Source organism: Schistocerca piceifrons, chromosome 6 (genome assembly GCF_021461385.2).
Source record: "Schistocerca piceifrons isolate TAMUIC-IGC-003096 chromosome 6, iqSchPice1.1, whole genome shotgun sequence".
Classification (NCBI taxonomy): domain Eukaryota; kingdom Metazoa; phylum Arthropoda; class Insecta; order Orthoptera; family Acrididae; genus Schistocerca; species Schistocerca piceifrons.
Genome location: NC_060143.1, coordinates 261,743,735 through 261,762,409, shown reverse-complemented (window position 1 = coordinate 261,762,409; position 18,675 = coordinate 261,743,735). Strand labels below are relative to the sequence as shown.

The window sequence follows — 18,675 nt, the reverse complement described above, 5'->3', positions numbered from 1 at the left end:
AGATACTGTGTTGGGTTGATCATGCACTGAAAGTAGATGAGCCAACCACCATTTGACTGCACTAATTAAATATACAGGGTGAGTCACCTAATGTTACCGCTGGATATATTTCGTAAACCACATCAAATACTGACAAATCGATTCCACAGACCGAACGTGAGGAGAGGGGCTAGTGTAATTGGTTAATACAAACCATAAAAAAATGCATGGAAGTATGTTTTTTTAACACAAACCTACGTTTTTTTTAAATGGAACCCCGTTAGTTTTGTTAGCACATCTGAACATATAAACAAATACGTAATCAGTGCCGTTTGTTGCATTGTAAAATGTTAATTACATCCAGAGATATTGTAACCTAAAGTTGACGCTTGAGTACCACTCCTCCGCTGTTCGATCGTGTGTATCGGAGAGCACCAAATTACGTAGGAATCCAAAGGGAACGGTGATGGACCTTAGGTACAGGAGAGACTGGAACAGCACATTACGTCCACATGCTAACACCTTTTTATTGGTCTTTTTCACTGACGCACATGTACATTACCATGGGGGGTGAGGTAAACGTAGACACGTGGTTTCCGTTTTCAATTACGAAGTGGAATAGAGTGTGTCCCACTGGAAACGCGTCAACGTATTTGGTATCAGCATGATGGTGCACCTGCACATTCCACAATTAACACTAGGCTGACCCTTGACAGGATGTTTGACGGGTGTTTCATAGGACGTGGAGGACGCATAAATTGGCCAGCCCGTTCTCCTGATCTTACACCTCTGGACTTCTTTCTGTGGGGTACATTAAAGGAGAATGTGTACTGTGATATGCCTACAACCCCAGAGGATATGAAACAACATATTGTGGCACCCTGCGGCGACATTACACCAGATGTACTGCAGCTTGTACGACATTCATTATGCCAGAGATTGCAATTGTGTGCAGCAAATGATGGCCACCACATTGAACATCTATTGGCCTGACATGTCGGGACACACTCTATTCCACTCCGTAATTGAAAACGGAAACCACGTGTGTACGTGTACCTCACCCCTCATGGTAATGTACATGTGCATCAGTGAAAAAGACCAATAAAAAGGTGTTAGCATGTGGACGTAATGTGCTGTTCCAGTCTCTTCTGTACCTAAGGTCCATCACCGTTCCCTTTGGATCCCTACGTAATTCGGTGCTCTCCGATACACACGATCGAACAGCGGAGGAGTGGTACTCAAGCATCAACTTCAGGTTACAATATCTCCGGATATAATAAACATTTTACAATGCAACAAACGGCAATGATTACGTATTTGTTTATATGTTCAGATGTGCTAACAAAACTAATGGGGTTCCATTTAAAAAAATGTAGGTTTGTGTTAAAAAACATACTTCCGTGCATTTTTTTATGGTTTGTATTAACCAACTACACTAGCCCCTCTCCTCACGTTCGGTCTGCAGAATCGATTTGTCAGTATTTGATGTGGTTTACGAAATATATCCAGCGGTAATGTTAGGTGACTCACCCTGTATATGTACATTATTAGACAATGGAAAATCCAGGATGGTATTTAACAATATATCAAAAGGAAAGTTGCTACTCAGCATACTGCGGTGATGCTAAGTGGCAGACAGGCACAACAAAAAGACTGTCACAAATAAGCTTTCGCCCAAAGAGAGAGAGGCTCATGGATTACAGTATTCAAAAGTGTAAACCAGGATGTACAATAATATCCAATGCATACACTTGTACTGGATACATATGTAAGGTTGCTACCCAAAATTTCTATGTTCCCCTTAACCCCGCTTCCTTCTCTTGGCATTACAGACTGCATATTCTGAATTAGTCTTTCAGCCATGAACATACGCAGAATAATTTCATGCATACATGAGGAATAAAGTAGATAGGGAGAAACACTATCATTATTTTATTCAGGTGATGGAATAAAATATGGACACTGCCCATGGTAACTGCAAGAAGCTCCTGGAAGGAAGAGAGAATGGGGCCACACAACAGCAATTGCAACAGGTCTAATCTGCTGATGCAGTGAAAACCCACTTCACAGTACTGAGCAGTTACGTCGGACCAGAGGCATCTACATGGCTACTCTGCAGATCACACTTAAGTGACTGGCAGAGGGTTCATTGAACCATCTTCACACTAATCCTCTATTATTCCAATCTCGAACAGCACACTGAAAAAAAGAACATTTATATCTTTCTATGCAAGCTCTGACTTACCTTATTTTAATACGATGATCATTTCTCCCTATGTAGGTCAGCGTCAACAAAATGTTTTCCCATTCGGAGGAGAAAGCTGGTGATTGAAGTTTCGTGAGAAGATCCCTCCACGACTAAAAATGTCTTTGCTTTAATTATTTCCATCCCAAATCCTGTATCACTTCTGTGACACTATCTCTTCTACTTCTCTACAATACAAGTGTTCTGCCCCCTTCTATGAACTTCCTCAATGTACTACGTTAATCTTATCAGGTAAGAATCCCACACTGCATAGCAGTACTCCAAAAGAGGATGGACAAGGTAGTGCAGGCAATCTCTTTAGCAGATCTGTTGCATATTCGATGTATTCTGCCAATAAAATGTAGTCTTTGATTTGCCTTCCCCACAACATTTTCTGTGTGTTCTCTCAAATTTAAGTTGTTCATAATTGTAATTCCTTGGTATTTAGTTGAATCTGCGGACTTTAGAGTCGACTGACTTATGAAGTAACTGAAGTTTAACAGATTCCTTTTAGCACTCACGTGGATGAATGCACACTTTTCATTATGTAGGGTCGACTGCCAATTTCTGCACCACCTAAATCATTTTGCAATTTGTTTTGATCTTCTGATCACTTTACTAGATGATAAATGCCAGCATCATTTGCAAGCAACCTAAATCGTTTATAAAGATAAGGAACAGCAGAGGGCCTGTAACACTACCTTGAGGAATGTCAGAAATCACTTCTGGTTTACTCAATGAATTTCAGTCAATTACTATGAGCTGTCACCTCTCTGACAGGAAACTATGAATCCAGTCACTTAACTGAGACAGTATTCCATCAGCATCCAATTTGATTACAAGCTGCTTGTGAGGTACAATGTCAAAAGTCTTCTGGAAATCTAGAAATATGGAATCCTCTGTCGACAGCACTCAACACTACATGTGAGTAAAGGTCTAGTTGTGTTTCACAACAAATATGTTTTGAAAATCCATGTTGACTATGTGGTAACAGGCTGCTCTTTCTAAGGTAATTCATAATGTTCAAACATAATATGTGTTACAAAATCTCCCTACATATCAGTGTTAACGATATGGGCCTGTAATTTAGTGAATTACTCTTATTGCCTTTCTTGAATATTGATGTGATCTGTGCAACTTTCCAGTCTTTGGGTACAGATCTTCCATCGACCAAGTGGTTGCATATAACTGTTAAGTATGGAGCAATTGCAAGAGCATAGTCTGAGAGGAATCCAACTGGTATGTAATATGGACCAGAAGACAATTTTATTAAGTGGTTTAAATTGCTTCACTACTTCAAGGATACCTACTCCTAAGTTATTCATGTAATACCACCAGTGCAGCTGAAGGCTGAGCTTCCGTAGGGTTAGTGCCCTGATTACCACACGGCCAAGTCAGAACACTGTTGTGGGGTACATGATAGAAATCACTATTCTGGCACAAGAGTGGCCAGCAAAGCCCATGTAAATACCTCTCATTTTTAAATAAATATACACAGCCCGTCAGCCACCACCTAAAAGGAGAGGGGTGCACCAGCCTACAAGGCGACAAGGTGACTAAAGTCTTCAAACTGTTGCCACCAGATTCTACTTCTTCTAGCAGTAGGCCAACCAACTGCATTAAATCCAATGCTGATGAGTTAGCACCTGCCAACCAGTGGGTCTCCTGTGAGCCAACAATCTGATGCTACCGGCCTCCTCCCTCGGCAGCCTATAGTTTGGACCCAGTGCAGTGCAGCTGCTCACTCGTCTTGCCTGTCATTTGTCTGTCGACACACACTGACACTTCTCACTGCTGCTTCCATGTGCAGGCATTATAGCTGAAACCCATTTTCCCCACACTGGGGAATTAGCAGGATTCCGAGCACTTCACCATGCTATAATCTGGGGCCATCAAGCTGGCTTCTGTCTGCATTGTGAGTTCCTACAGCAGCAAGGTTAGCACCTTGCTGCAGCTGCTGAACTTGAAGTGTTTTTCTTGCAGATTTAAGGTTTTATGTAGCTGCTGGCTTACTACTTGTAAATGAAGCTGAGTCAGAACTCTTCATGAGATCTGTCACCCAACATGAACTCTGACATATTTACCTTTTTCTTTTAATCAGCTTGCTGTAATTGATAATCTTGAAGTAGAATTCCTGCTAATCAGTTCCTCTGAAATCTACATCTACATCTACATTTATACTCTGCAAGCCACCCAACGGTGTGTGGCGGAGGGCACTTTACGTGCCACTGTCATTACCTCCCTTTTCTGTTCCAGTCGTGTATGGTTCACGGGAAGAACGACTGCCGGAAAGCCTCTGTGTGCACTCGAATCTCTCTAATTTTACATTCGTGATCTCCTTGGGAGGTATAAGTAGGGGGAAGCAATATATTTGATACCTCATCCAGAAACGCACCCTCTCGAAACCTGGACAGCAAGCAACACCGCGATGCAGAGCGCCTCTCTTGAAGAGTCTGCCACTTGAGCCTGCTAAACATCTCCGTAATGCTGTAACACCTACCAAACAACCTCGTGACGAAACGTGCCACCCTTCTTTGGATCTTCTCTATCTCCTCCGTCAACCTGATCTGGTACAGATTCCACATTGATGAGCAATACTCAAGTATAGGTCGAACGAGTGTTTTGTAAGCCACCTCCTTTGTTGATGGACTACATTTTCTAAGGACTCTCCCAATAAATCTCAACCTGTTACCCACCTTACCAACAATTAATTTTATATGATCATTCCACTTCAAATCGTTCCGCACGCTTACTCCCAGATATTTTACAGAAGTAACTGCTACCAGTGTTTGTTCTGCTATCATATAATCATACAATAAAGGATCCTTCTTTCTAATCCCATATGTAGCTGAGGAAAGACTTGACCTCTTCACATACTGCAGCTAATATTGGAGCAAAAGATGGTAACTTCTACTCATATCACAAAAAGGTACATCCACTATTTTCCTTGTACAAACACACATTTCCTTGAATGCGTGTACAGATTATTAAAGTGACTAGTGAATTAGAGTAAAACACCAACTTTTATATGACATACACCTCTAAGGCTCAACATAACAATCCAGATTACAATATATTTCATTTGCTACACAACCATCTTGTCTTTTGTTTTCATTCTTAGAGGGTGTGGTTGTTCTTTGATGGTCAAGCAACCGCCAAGCCGCAATGCCAAAATGAAAAAGGCCCTGCCCCTGGCAGGTGAAGCCATTTATTTGTTGTCACATCTTGCCTTTTTCTCATATTCCATACCTCACATTTAATGTCTGCTCATACGAAAACAAACACCCCCATACAGTACATATTCTGCGATTAACTCCCTACTTAATACTATTCTACCACGATTGTCTTTCCTTGTACTACATAAGGAGTGCAAAATGTCGTTTGCCTAAACGGCATGTAACACTTCATATTCCCCCACTTAAAGGAAAGATGACAGGACCTCTCATAATCTCAAAAAAAGATTTGATTTCTCATGTACATACAACTGTAAACAACCAAATTACTTAAAAACACTTGATATTATTTCCTTCTTTCAAAAGGAATAAAACTTCATTTTTAATAACACATCTTTTCAATTTTGTTGTTTCATTTTAGGTAAATTGCGCTAAACAGTGTTAGTCTATTTTGTGTATCTCCATCTTTTTTACTTCACATTTTATCTGATGCAAGAAACTGTCCTGTAATGACAAGTCTTTCTACATAGTAAGATATCATATGTCTATCATGTCAACTTGCTTATGGTTTTTTATATTTATTTATTTATTCAACAATGCATTGCCTTCAAGCCAGTACACTAAAGGGTTTCTTGTTAACTTCTTGTATATGTACATAGTTGGTTACCTGCTACTCTTTCTCACATTATTAGTACCCGAGGAGTTGGTTGTTGGATATATGGATAATATTTGATTTCTAGAGTCAAAAGTTTTGGAAGAAATGGTGTGGCAGTGATGGTGAATAAGAATGTACAAAGCTGTATTGAAAGTGTGATATATATATCAGACAGGATCATAATCTTAAACCTAAGATTCCAAAAAGAAACACTACAAGTTATCGAGATTTATGCACCTCAAGTGGGATGTAGTGAAGAAAAGATGATGGACTTTGAAAATGAGTTAAAGAACCATATAGAGAATGCTAATACAGTGATGGGAGATTTTAATGCACAGGTAGGCAAAGACAGGAAGGGATTTGAGCAAGTGTTGGGAGCTTTTGGATATGGAGGCAGAAAAGAAGAAGGAGAAAGACTCCTGGATTTTTGCCACAGGAATGGAATGAAAATAGCAAACAGCTGATTTATGAAGAGAGAAAGTCATGTTATCACCAGATACAGTTTGGATGGAAGAACCAAGAGTTTAATTGATTATATTCTAGTAGATAGGGAATATGGAGAGAAAGTAACAAATGTGAAGGTAATTCCAAGTGTGAGTGCAGACGGAGACCATAGATTACTGGTGGGACAATTGAAAATGAATCAGTGTGTGAAGAATAGAAAACACAAAAAAGTGATGAGGATATGGGATTGGAAACTGAAGGTGAGTGAAAGTGCTGAGAAACATAGAGAATTAATCACACAATAATTTCCAAAAGAAGTTTTCTGCAATGTAGGAAATTAATGGAGTTTATTCAAAGACCCTTTAGCTGAAGTAGCGCAAAAAGAATGTGGTAGAACATCTGGAAAGGAAAAAGTAAGACAGGCAAGTTGGTGGGATGATACCACAATCCAAGCAGTTAGAAGAAAAAAATGGAGCATGGAGAAAGTGGTGGAAAACTAAAAATGTCGAAGACAATAAAAGATATATAGAGGAAAAGAAGTGCAAAGAAATAGTGTAAACAGCAAAGAAAAAGGCGTGGGAAGAGTTTACGAAAAAACTTGAAGAGCAATAAGATGATGAAAAATAAAAGGAAAGCTTCTGAAGTACCAGTAAAGATGGAAACAGAGGATGGTACTGTGTTTGAAGATCCAGGGAATATAAAAGATCTCCGGAGAGAACATTTTAAGAAACTGTTAAACACCGAGAAGCATTTACACTAGGAAACAACAAATAATGGAGAAACTGAGAGAAGTTGGGAAGCAGAATTAGGACAAATGCTGTGAAGAAGATGAATGGGGGGAAAGCCCCAGGACCAGATGAAGTATCAGTGGACATGATAAGAGCAGCAGGTCCAGTGGGAATGCAGTGGCTGTATCAAGTGTGTGGAGAAATAGTACAATACCTGACGATCGGAGAAGAGGAGACATTGTTCCCATCTTCAAAAAAGGCAATAAAAGACTTTGTAAAAACTACAGAGGAATAACTCTTACGAGTCATACAGCCAAGATTTTTGAAAGAATTTTACTAAATCGAATAAGTGAAAAGATAGAGAAGGAGCTGAGTGAAGAACAGCATGGGTTTAGGAAAGGAAGAAGAATGATCACCCTGACATTTTCCATCAGTCAACTGATGGAAAAAAATTGGGAGCATAACAAAAAGGTGATAATGGTTTTTATAGACATAGAAAAGGCATATGACTAGTTGACAGGGAAAGACTGGGAAGAAATGAAGAAGATAGACATAGAAGATGGACACATTAATGTAATAAAGCCAATGTACAGAGGACACAACTGTACAATTAGAACACCATTGGGGAACTCTGAATACTTCGAAATAAGACAAGGACTTAAATAAGGAAGTATTCTATCTCCTGCACTTTTTAATGTTGTGATGGAGGGAATGAATAGGGCAGTTAAAGATATAGTAAAAGATAAAGACAAAAATATGATTTTTGCAGATAATGTGGTAATATTTAAGGATTGAAATATCTAGTGATGGAAGAATAAACCAACAAAATTAATAGGAGGTTGCAGAAGGGAGGCAATTTCTACCAAACAATAAAACACCTGATTTGGAATGAGGAAGTTTCAGAAAAAGCAAAACTCCTTATGTATAAGAGTTATTACCTCTCTATTGTCACCTATGGAGGAGGAACATGGACAATGACAAAAAGGGACTGGAGCAGACTGCAAGCAGGGGAAATGAAATTTCTCAGAGCAGTTAAGGGAAAAACAAGAATGGACAGAGTAAGGAATGTAGATATTAGAAAGGACCTTAAACACGAAAGTATGAGAGGAGAAATTGAAAAAAAGAGATTAAGATGGTATGGGCATGTTAAGAGCATACGTGGGCAGAGACTTCCCAAAATTATGGAAGAACTAAAGATAGATGGAAAAAGACCTAGAGGGCACCCAAGAAAGTGGTGGAAAACAGGAGTGAGAATATCTGTGGAAAGCAGAGGTGTGACCTGGCAGCATAAGGATGAAGAAAAGTGGTGGGAGGACTGAGCCAAATGGAGAGGACTTGTCAGCACCCAGATCTGGCAGTAGCTGGAGCGGGATCCGGATATAGATACATAGAGTCAAATCTCAGAAGAGGCTCTAGTCAACAAGTGTGGAACATTCCTGCTCCAATCATTTTCATCTACTATCAGTTAAGTCTATTCGATTATAGAACTAATTTGGAGAAAACTTTAATATTGTGACCACCAGTCATTTTACAGCTTCGTACTTCTGTATTCACTGCACTTACACTTTTTCTAAGGGCAGTCACTGTGTAAAACCTCCATACCATTATAGGTGTGTGTGTACCCTTATTTCCCTAAAACAAAAAATCAGGTCAGTCCCTCATTGGATTCACCTGACCAAGGTATAGACCATCCCGTCTGCGGGTCCGTCTAACCTTACATCTCTCCTACCTATATTAAATTGTAAAGGTCATTCTTCCCACAGATTCACCTGACTGAGGTAGAGGCATTCCTCCTATGGATCCGCCTATCCTTTTCCTCTCCTATGCCTCATCCCCTACTTGTGTATGCACCATTTTAACTTAATCAGTAAACACAGTTACTAGTCCCCTTTTTTCTATTTTTTCTCCTCTAAATAGTAAGTTTCTCCCGTAATCGCTTTCTGCTAACATTACCTCATTGCTCTCTATCTAAATATCTTAACCCCTCTCTTCTACCTCCTTTTTTTTCGTACTCTTGTTTATAACACACATAACATCACTATGTACACATACTTCTCACACTTATGTATATTGATAAACTGCTGTTGGCTTCTGTCTCAGATTCTTTGGCAGACATTTGTCTGACGATTTTTCTGATGTGTCGCCAGCATTAATGGCTGCAAAAGTCGACCACTGCAGGTCGCAAGAGTAGAACAGCACCGCAAATAACCGCGGAGAAGCCCTTGGTCATTGGTGTGCCAAGTACATACAGTCTATAGCCACAAGCTCAGCTCCAGTCCACCACCAGCAAACAAAGCTGAAGCTTTTACAATGTCAGCCACTTGTGCTGCCAAAACATCAGAAAAACCATCAGCCAAATGTCGGCCAAAGAACCCGAGACAGAAGCCAACAGACAGTTTGTCAACAAGTTGCCACGAAAGCCTTAGCAATCTTGCTTCTACTGACTGAAACTTTCAGCTAATCAGCTAATCCTTTACTTTCTTATAATTACTAGATTTAGACAATAGAAAAGATTTTATTCCAGGTATTTTTTATCAATTTGCTAGGATAAAGTTAGCACTCCATCTCCTGTACTTAAAATTTATTCCTTATGGACCTACTTCTTGTTGAATGCCAGTTATCAAACCTTCTTGTTCTCTTCTTAACTCTTAAGATATTGTGTCTTAATCGGATACATGTTTTGGCACACCATTGGTTTGTCCTGCCTTCCATCTAGTACCTGGACTCTTTTCCCCTACAACATGTGGTGTGACTAACATGTGTCACTTACTTAACCAAAAAAAAATTATGATGTATCCAATTAGTCCACTGTCATCGTCACACATGAAATACCCGTCAATGCAATCCTACTGTCGTACATTGTAAATTGCACTATATAGACTGTAAAAAGAAGATCCTACAATAGGAACTTTGTGTATGTTCAGAGGGAAGACAGATTTGGTACTTCTAACAGAGAAGTAAAAAAAGGAAAGAGAAAGACATTTGTGTTAGGATCAAAGAAGATAGTACCCTATAGATGGATTTCCTTACCACCCCACACCCAGGGACCAATTAACTAAGGTTCTTCACTGTGGTGCCAGAAGGAGAAGTTGTTTGGCATCCCCTGCATAATAGACTAGCCACAGCTTCATCATCACAGTTACATAAAAATTGATCCTAACAAATTCCTATGAAATGTAATTGAATAGGCAAATATTTTCACATATGTCATCGTCAATTGTCAGTATAATTTCTGTAGTCAGTCTATTCATTGATCAATACCCATGATTATCCTCCCCTAATAAAAAAAATACAAACCCAACCATTCAATTCTTCTTTCTTTATCTTTAAAAAATGTACAAAACCAATAATTTCTTATTCTAAATTCCAGAATATTTAGCTTACTATATTCATAGTTTATGTGAAGATGTTGTGAGTTTAAGCATTTCTCTGCGAGTGTCATAGTGCTATAAATTCCTCCACTTTCTATTACTGCCATACGATAATAGAGCTAATATTGTTGTTATTCTTGGCTTTTCATGTACTACATGTACACCATATATCTTCAAAATTTTCCTTGAAATGTTAATTTATAGTTCCCATGGCTATCTTTGTAAACGCACTGATGCAATTGTAATTGAATTAACATTAGATGCTACGTGTAAAGAAGATGTTGGTGTTGCATTTTTTCATTCTGGTCCAGGAAGAAGTGGGAGCAGAAGGTATAACTTTAATAAAAGGTAATAGAATAGTAAAAGAAGATAGAAATTGTCCCCAAGAAAACTAAGATAGAAATACGGAAACAATTTAACTCGGACAGCTGGCGTTTGTCAATCCACCAAATTCGCAGAGGGCTTGAGCCCTCCTGGTGCCTTATATCTTTTAATCGTATCTATAGTGTATAATCCTTTATCTTGACTTGTATCAGGGTCTATTAGATTTATTGCTTTTGATGTGGTACATCCTGAAATTCAAACGGTCCACTGTAAAGCTGAAAAAATTTGCTTGTTTCCTTCTTTAAATTCGAGCTATGATAAAAAATCACATACTAATACCAAAACATTTACTTGAAAGTTTGGTACAACAGCCTTATCACTGAAAGTTCTGGCTCTTTTTTTGTGTCTATGTAATTGGATTAATTTGTAATTTCTCTCGCAACTTTTCCAAGTCAATTGCTAGTGAATTTTGCTGTGTAAACAATTTCAACAAGACCTCTCTGAAGGTTGTATTCTTGGAATTTTGGCACTAGCTGTGCCCAGGTACACATTAGTGTGTAACCGTCTTTTCTTTGTGTCTGTCTGCAACTCGCAATTAATGTGTGGCTTGTAATGGTCTTTTCGTTGTGTCTGTTTGCAGCTCAACATGGCATATTTACAGCGAGTAGCAATATATCCTTTCCAAAATTGTTGGTATTCCAACCTGGACTTTCCATTGTTTAAAATATGAGTCATCGTGCCAAGAGAGATCCAAGGACAATAGACCGAAAGTGGGTTTTCAAAATCCAAGTATCAAAAGCTGAAAATGATCCCCTGATATAAAACTCAATTTCTCTCTCGAGGCTTTACTCAATGCTCTGGACTGGACTGCAACGAATCTTTCTTGCCAGTAGAGACATGATTCACCGTGTGCTTTGCTCACGATTTTGGCTGAAGAAGAGTTTAAAAGGTTTCAATCTGAGGTAAAAACCATATTTTATACGGAAAACTAAATGAGAAAATTTATATATCAGTGCCCCAAGGTGTGATGCTGGATGAGAAAAAATATGTATGTGAGCTTAAAAAGTCAACATATATTTTAAAGTAAGCTTCCAGTTGCTCGAATCAAATGCTTTGTAAATTCTAGAAGAAGTTCGATTTCAAAGAGAGTGATGCAGATAAATGTATCTTCACTGAAGAAGTTGGAAATGATCTGATCTTTTTCGCTTTCTTTGTAGGTGACAGGCTGTTGATTGTGAAAAGCAAAGAATACCTCAAGGTCATCGTAGAAGAAACAGCAAAAATATTTGTAATAACTGTCTCTGAAGTGAAAGTGTTTTGCAGAATGGAAATTAAGCAAACACAGAAGAAAAAGTGTTGCCTCTGCACGAAAAAGCATATGCAACACGAATCCCGGAATGTTTGACTTGGAAAAATTGAATCCTGTATCTGTTCTGGTGGATCCAAATGTGAAACTGTACTCAGGGGATGAGAACACATCAGTTATAGCAAAAATTTCCATACAGGGAAGCAACTGGTTCACTTTAATTTATCACAGCTGTTAGTCACCAAGATCTTGACTTCATAGTGAGCAAATACTTTAACAATTATGATGAGAGTAATTGTCAAGCGGTCATACACATTTTCAAGCATGTGCAAGGCATGAAAGACTTTGGTATATAATACAGAAAGAGTGAAGACGAGACAATTCTGGTTTGAGTACAGTGACTTAGATTATGAGGGAGATATAGAGAAACAAGGTGGTCGAATGACCATTTTGTTTTTCTGTTATCAAATGGATGGATAATGTGGTACTCTTAGTGTCAAAGAATGGTAATATTGAGCACCACCAAAGCAGAATATGTAGCAGTCAGCATAGCAGTAAAAGATGTGATATGGCTGTGAAATATGCTACATGATTCAGAAATCAATTTGATCAAGCAAACAAAACTCAAAATGGATAGTCAGAGCATGATAAGTCATAAAAAATCCCAAAGTTCATAAAAGATCGAAAGACACTTATAACCAATATCATTATCAAATAAGTTCCAAGTTAAAAAACAAAATGCAGACATTTTCAGCAAACGACATAGCAAAGTTAGGTTTTCGATGGTGTGCACAAGTTTGACTATTGTCAAAAATAGATTTTAAGATGCTCAAACAGTGGCAGCATTGAAATTGAAATGTTATGTCCACTTTTAAAATCTCCTGCCTAAGATATTCATAGTGTCACAGTTACATTTCTTTTGATGTTCCTTGGATGCAGCCACTCTTAGTTTATTCATTGTGTGCCCGTCATTCAATACACTTTGCTTTATATTAAGACATAAAAACAGTAGTTCCTTCATATTCCAGTGTCTGAATTCAAATGCCATAAACCTTAATAGTTCTCGTCATTTGTTGCTGTTTGTGCAATTGGTAAAGGGTTCATTACAAGGGGAAATCCTGGCAGAAACACTGTGAATTTTAGCAGCTGAGGCAGCTTGATTGCAAGCAGACATAGGGTTATGAAGTCTTTTAAAAAAATAGCCAAACAATTTGTAATGCATGCCAAAAGCAATAATTAGTGATATTTAGTTTGCAGCACTGCCTCGTGCATTACCTTCTTTGTAACCACTTGCTTTTGGGGTGTTGATATCTCATTTAGTTTTTGTGATATTGTTATTTAAGTGCAACGTGATTAATTGTTAATGGCGGTTTTTTAAAATTACGTTTTTCCAAAGCAATGATGCAATGGAAAAATTTTGTGTGCAACTGGGGAAAACTTTAATAGAAATGCTTCTATTTTTGAAACAAGCTTACAGAGATGATGCTCTGAGTCATACAAAATGTTACGAATGGTTTTCTTGATTTAAAAGTGTTAATCAATCAACTGAAGATGATCCTCGACCAGGAATACCTTCCCGTTCAACTGATAACACACACATTCAGAAAGACAACAACCTAGTGAGTGCAAATTGCCAACTGACTGTCAAAGAAATTGCAGAAGGAGTTAGCATCTCAACTAGATCATGCCATTGTAAAAACTGAATATGCATCGAGTTACAGCAAAATTTGTTTCTCGTTTGATGACAGAACAACATCAAGAAAATCAAGCAGACACTTGTCAGTAATTCCTTGAATGAGCCAGTCATGATGAAACACCCATGCAAAGGATCAGAAAGCATGCCAGTCTCGATCCAATGTCAAAGTGATACTCACTGTTTTCTTCAACTTTAACGGAATTGTTTATTTTGAATTCTTGCTTCAAGATGAATCAGTGAACCATGTGTACCACCAAGGCATTCCGCAACATTTACATGAAAAAATTCACAACAGGAGACTGAGTTGTGGCAAGACAATTAGATTCTTGCACCACAGCAATGCCTCCACTCAATTAGCTTTGTCAATTCATCACTTTTATGCCAAAAATTAGATGGCTGCCCTCCTTTAGCCTCCTTAATCACCAGACCTGCCTCCTTGTGATCACTTCTTATTTCTGAAGTTAAAATCAGTGCTGAAAGTATGCTGTTTTCAGAGTACTGATGAAATCAAAGCAAATTTGTTATGGACCTTAAAGGCCATCTCAAATGAAGCTACTCAGGATTGCTTTGTGAAACGGAAACACCACTTGGAAAAGTGTGTGACTAGAGGAGGGGAGTACTCTGAAGGGAATAAAGACCAACAGTGTGTAAAATTAATAAAACAATTTAATTTTTTAAATTTCAGTTACGTTCTGAACAGACCTTCTATGTCTAAGGAAATAAAGGCTATAGGAGCAGACAGGACAGTGAATGTGTAGATCAAGGAATAGGACAGGGCTTTGTGCTGCAGTATTGCGTCAGTGTAAGTGGAGAAAAGGCAGAAAGAATATGATAATTGGTGGGTTAAAAATCAATGCAAGTAAGCTTATCTGGTGATGAGTATGAGGATTTTGATAAGGCTTGAAAGAAGGAAAAGGATACTGCTTGCACAGATGCAGAAAGTAGTAATGTTGTAGAAGTTAAGGACAGTAATGTAGAATTTATCTGCTCCAAAATCTTATGAAAGCACAGTCTGAAACATCTGAAGTGCCAAATGAAATAAGTGTGTCCTGTATTGAAGTGAATAAATGTGTGGATAGCAACATGGGTGAATTAAGTGCAGTAATATCTACCCCAGTGGGTGATAATGGATGTTGTTTGGAAGCTGTGAGCCTGGGCCAGATGTACAGGGAACTGTACATGTTAATGATTTTTTCGTTATGCACAGTGGAAGTGCCGACAGTAATTTTGTTGGAGAAACTAGGGAGGATGCACAGGAAGCTGTCAATACGGCAGACTGTGTTGCAAATGTGGGTAAAGGATATTGATAGAAAAATGAAACATGTTTGGTTAATGATCAGTCTGACAAGGCAGAATTATTTCAGGAATGTGTGGTTGAGGATTGGGAGGTTCACAAAAGTGAGAACACTTGCATTGTAGGATGTAATTCACACGATGTTGTGCTGCAGGGTACTAGGAAATTACTTTGGGTGAACAAGGGTTCAAGAAAGCTTAGCATTGCAAGAAAAAGTCAAAACTTGACTAGCATTAAATTGAGGGAAATATGGGGGGAACTACCTGTTAATTTATTGGGTTTGGTAGTCCTGCATGTGGGTTTTGTATGAGCACAGTTGTAGTGGTGTGCTTTCTACGTGCAATTACAACAGGTCTCACCTGTTGATGTAGTAAGAACCAGTGCCACAGTGCTGAGCAGTTACCTCCAACCAGAGGCGTAATACCAAGCAGCACAAGGCAGGGCCTCTGTAATTTCAGTGCCCTGATTACTACACAGCCAAGCCATGATGGGCTTATGGGTTATGTGACAGAACTCACTACTCTGGCACAACTGGCACCAGGCAAGCCCATATGAATGCCCCTCATTTTTAGACAGATGAAATCTGGCAGTGATCATCTATGAGGAAAGAACTATGCCAACCTACAAGCTGACATGAGCCTGCAAGCTGCCAAAGCTAGACTTTAATTCTACTAGCAGCAGGCCTACCAGCTGTGCATGTCCAATGCTGATGACTTGGCGCCTTCCGACCATTAGACCTCCTGTGAGCCAACAATCAGATTCTGTGAACTCCTTCCTTGGTGGACTACAGTTCAGACAGAGGACAGTGCAGCAGCTCACTTGTCTTGCCTGGATGGGCAAACATTAATGCTGCTCCCTGTTGCTGAAAGCCCTGTACCCCACACTGCGACATCAGTGCAATTCCGAATGCCTCAGTGTATCACATCCTGAGGCAACCAGACTGTCTTCTATGTGAATTGTGAACTATTGCCACTGCGGTGACAGTGCCTTGGCAGAGCTGCTGCTGACACTGCTTCTCTAGCCGGGCAGCATGTAGCCACATACTGGCTGCAAGCCTGTCTGCACAATGCAAACAATGTGCATCCTGGCAGGGGCATGCCCAAGCACCATCACGACTGTGTACATCAAGAAGTAAAATAATATCTGATTAATAATGATGTTTCCATAAACAACCATCAATCAACATCCTGACAACATACAGCCTCATCACAACAAGAGTAACATAGAGTAGCCAAGAATATCCCCTTGATTAGACCAACCAGTGTGCACTACAACACTGTCAAAAGACGATAAAACAGCTAACAGAATCACAGGGAACATAGTTCCCACTGCACCTTAGTAAAAGTAACACTGTTCTCGACCTCCTTAACAACAATGGTGGGGAATAACTGCAATGCAATGTGAACAATCTAGGAAATGATAGAGTGCTACTGACTGTAAAGAAGACAGTCGAGTTGCAGACAGGCACACTTAAAAGACACTTAGATAAAGCTTTTGGCCACAGCCTTCATCAGTAAAACACACACACACACACACACACACACACACACACACACGCAGCACGCACGCACACTATTCGCACACACTAGCAAGCACATCTCACGCACACATGACCGCCAACTCCAGCATCTCGGACCGGAACACACTGCCAGTGCGAGATGCTGGAGTTGGCAGTCATGTGCACGAGGTTTGCTTTCTTGGGCATGTGCCTGCTTGAGCATGCCTGTGTGTGTGTTATAGTAAGTAGCAATCTGTCATTTCCTACATTGTTCATGTTGCATTCAGAGCAAGTCATTGTATTTCAGTATCAATGTCCAGCCTTTTGTTCACATTGCATTCAGAGCAAGTCATTGTATTTCAGTATTGAGATCCAGCCTTTAGGCACGTCAATGGGCTTGTGACTTCATTTTGGTGACTCTCCAATGGCTTCATTGCAGAAAGTGGGGAACCTGGGGCTACAGAGGTGGCAGAACAACCACTCTATGTTATTTTCCTTCCAAGCTTAACATAAGTACCCTATGAGATAAAAATTAATGGTGACGGATGGCAAAGAATGTGTGCAGCACGGGGTCAGAATTTCTGTGCTGCTGTTCCTCCCAACCACATTTAATATGGCACATCACACATGCCATGATGCAGTGATGAGAAAATATCTCAGTTGGGTGAGTTCTTTGTCAAGTTGGAAGCAGATTACCTCTTAGTAAGTGAAATTGATTTTGACCCAACTGACAAACTATTTATAGTGTCAGCATTCATGTGTTTGCTGGTTCGCTGGTACATGAGATTTGCTTAAGACTGATGGCTATCACCGCAATTTTTGGACCATCTCCCCAGCAAACCTGGCATGAGAAACTTTTGCATTGCAAGAATGATTGATAGGGCTTCCAATTCAATGTAAGCATAATTATGCTGAGCAGAGATAAAGAGTGTTTGAAGTGAAAGCAATAAGATATTCAATCTCATTAACATTTTTTGTGAAAAAACTGCTGAGATGCCATTTTGTAAGGTATCTGTGGCCACAATTAACATCTTTCCTGGGAAGTATGTGGCTAACCAGGATGCTGACTTCAGAACTGCTATAAGACATAAAAATATATGATTGCAAGCTGATGATCACAAATTTTGTTCCATTCTTAGAGAGAAGGCTTAGAGAAAAAGCTATGTCGGCTAAGTCTGGGATGAAATGCATATAATAATTTACTTTGCCTAGAAAGGATTGCAACTCTTTTAGCAATTAGGATAGTGGAAATTTTTCATTAGAGCTATAAGTTGCTGCACTGGTGAGATTCCTTTTTTCAATCAGGAAGTATAGCAGGTAGTGAATGATGGGGTGAAAAAATGGCAGTTGCTTAGTTTACATTTTAAATCTGCATGGTGAAAAGGGGTTGCTGGTTGTGAACATATTCTTGGCAATTTCCTTTCAAAATTATAATATCACTGACGTGGTTGGCTCAGAAAGGAATTGGCTGAACTATCCAATTAAGGAAACATTTGAATATCGCCACTGCACTGGTAATTCTTAACAGTAATTGTTTGTATTATATGAGGGTTGGAACTTTAATAGTTGTAACTATTTATTTACAGCTCATACAAAATAGATAGGTGTTTCAAAGTTTTACTGACATTCATTTATGGAACACAACATACGACCAGCTTAGAGACAGAAGTGATGACACTTTCTGCAGCACCTGACCATCATTTTGCAGGACAATGCTTAAGCACGTACAGTGCAAGCTGTTACTGATTTGTTTGACTGATGGGGCTGCTCAGTGCTGTACCACCTACTGCACTCCCCTGACTTAAGCCCTCGGAAGTTCAACTCGATTTCTAAACTGAAGGAAACACTGCATGGCACTTGCTTCAGAACTGCTACAAATTCGTCAGGCAATAGACCATGCCGCTCGAACTGTCAACACAACTGGCACTGTTAAGAATATCCTACAACTTCCACATCACTGGT

At 39.3% G+C, this 18,675-nt stretch overlaps 1 protein-coding gene across 10 annotated transcripts in view; it reads right to left on the bottom strand.

The window, feature by feature from the left end:
* The window catches only part of LOC124802891 (START domain-containing protein 10-like), a 137,881-nt gene that overhangs the window by 58,335 nt on the left and 60,871 nt on the right, over positions 1-18,675 (bottom strand). The gene's annotated exons all lie outside the window — the stretch shown is intronic.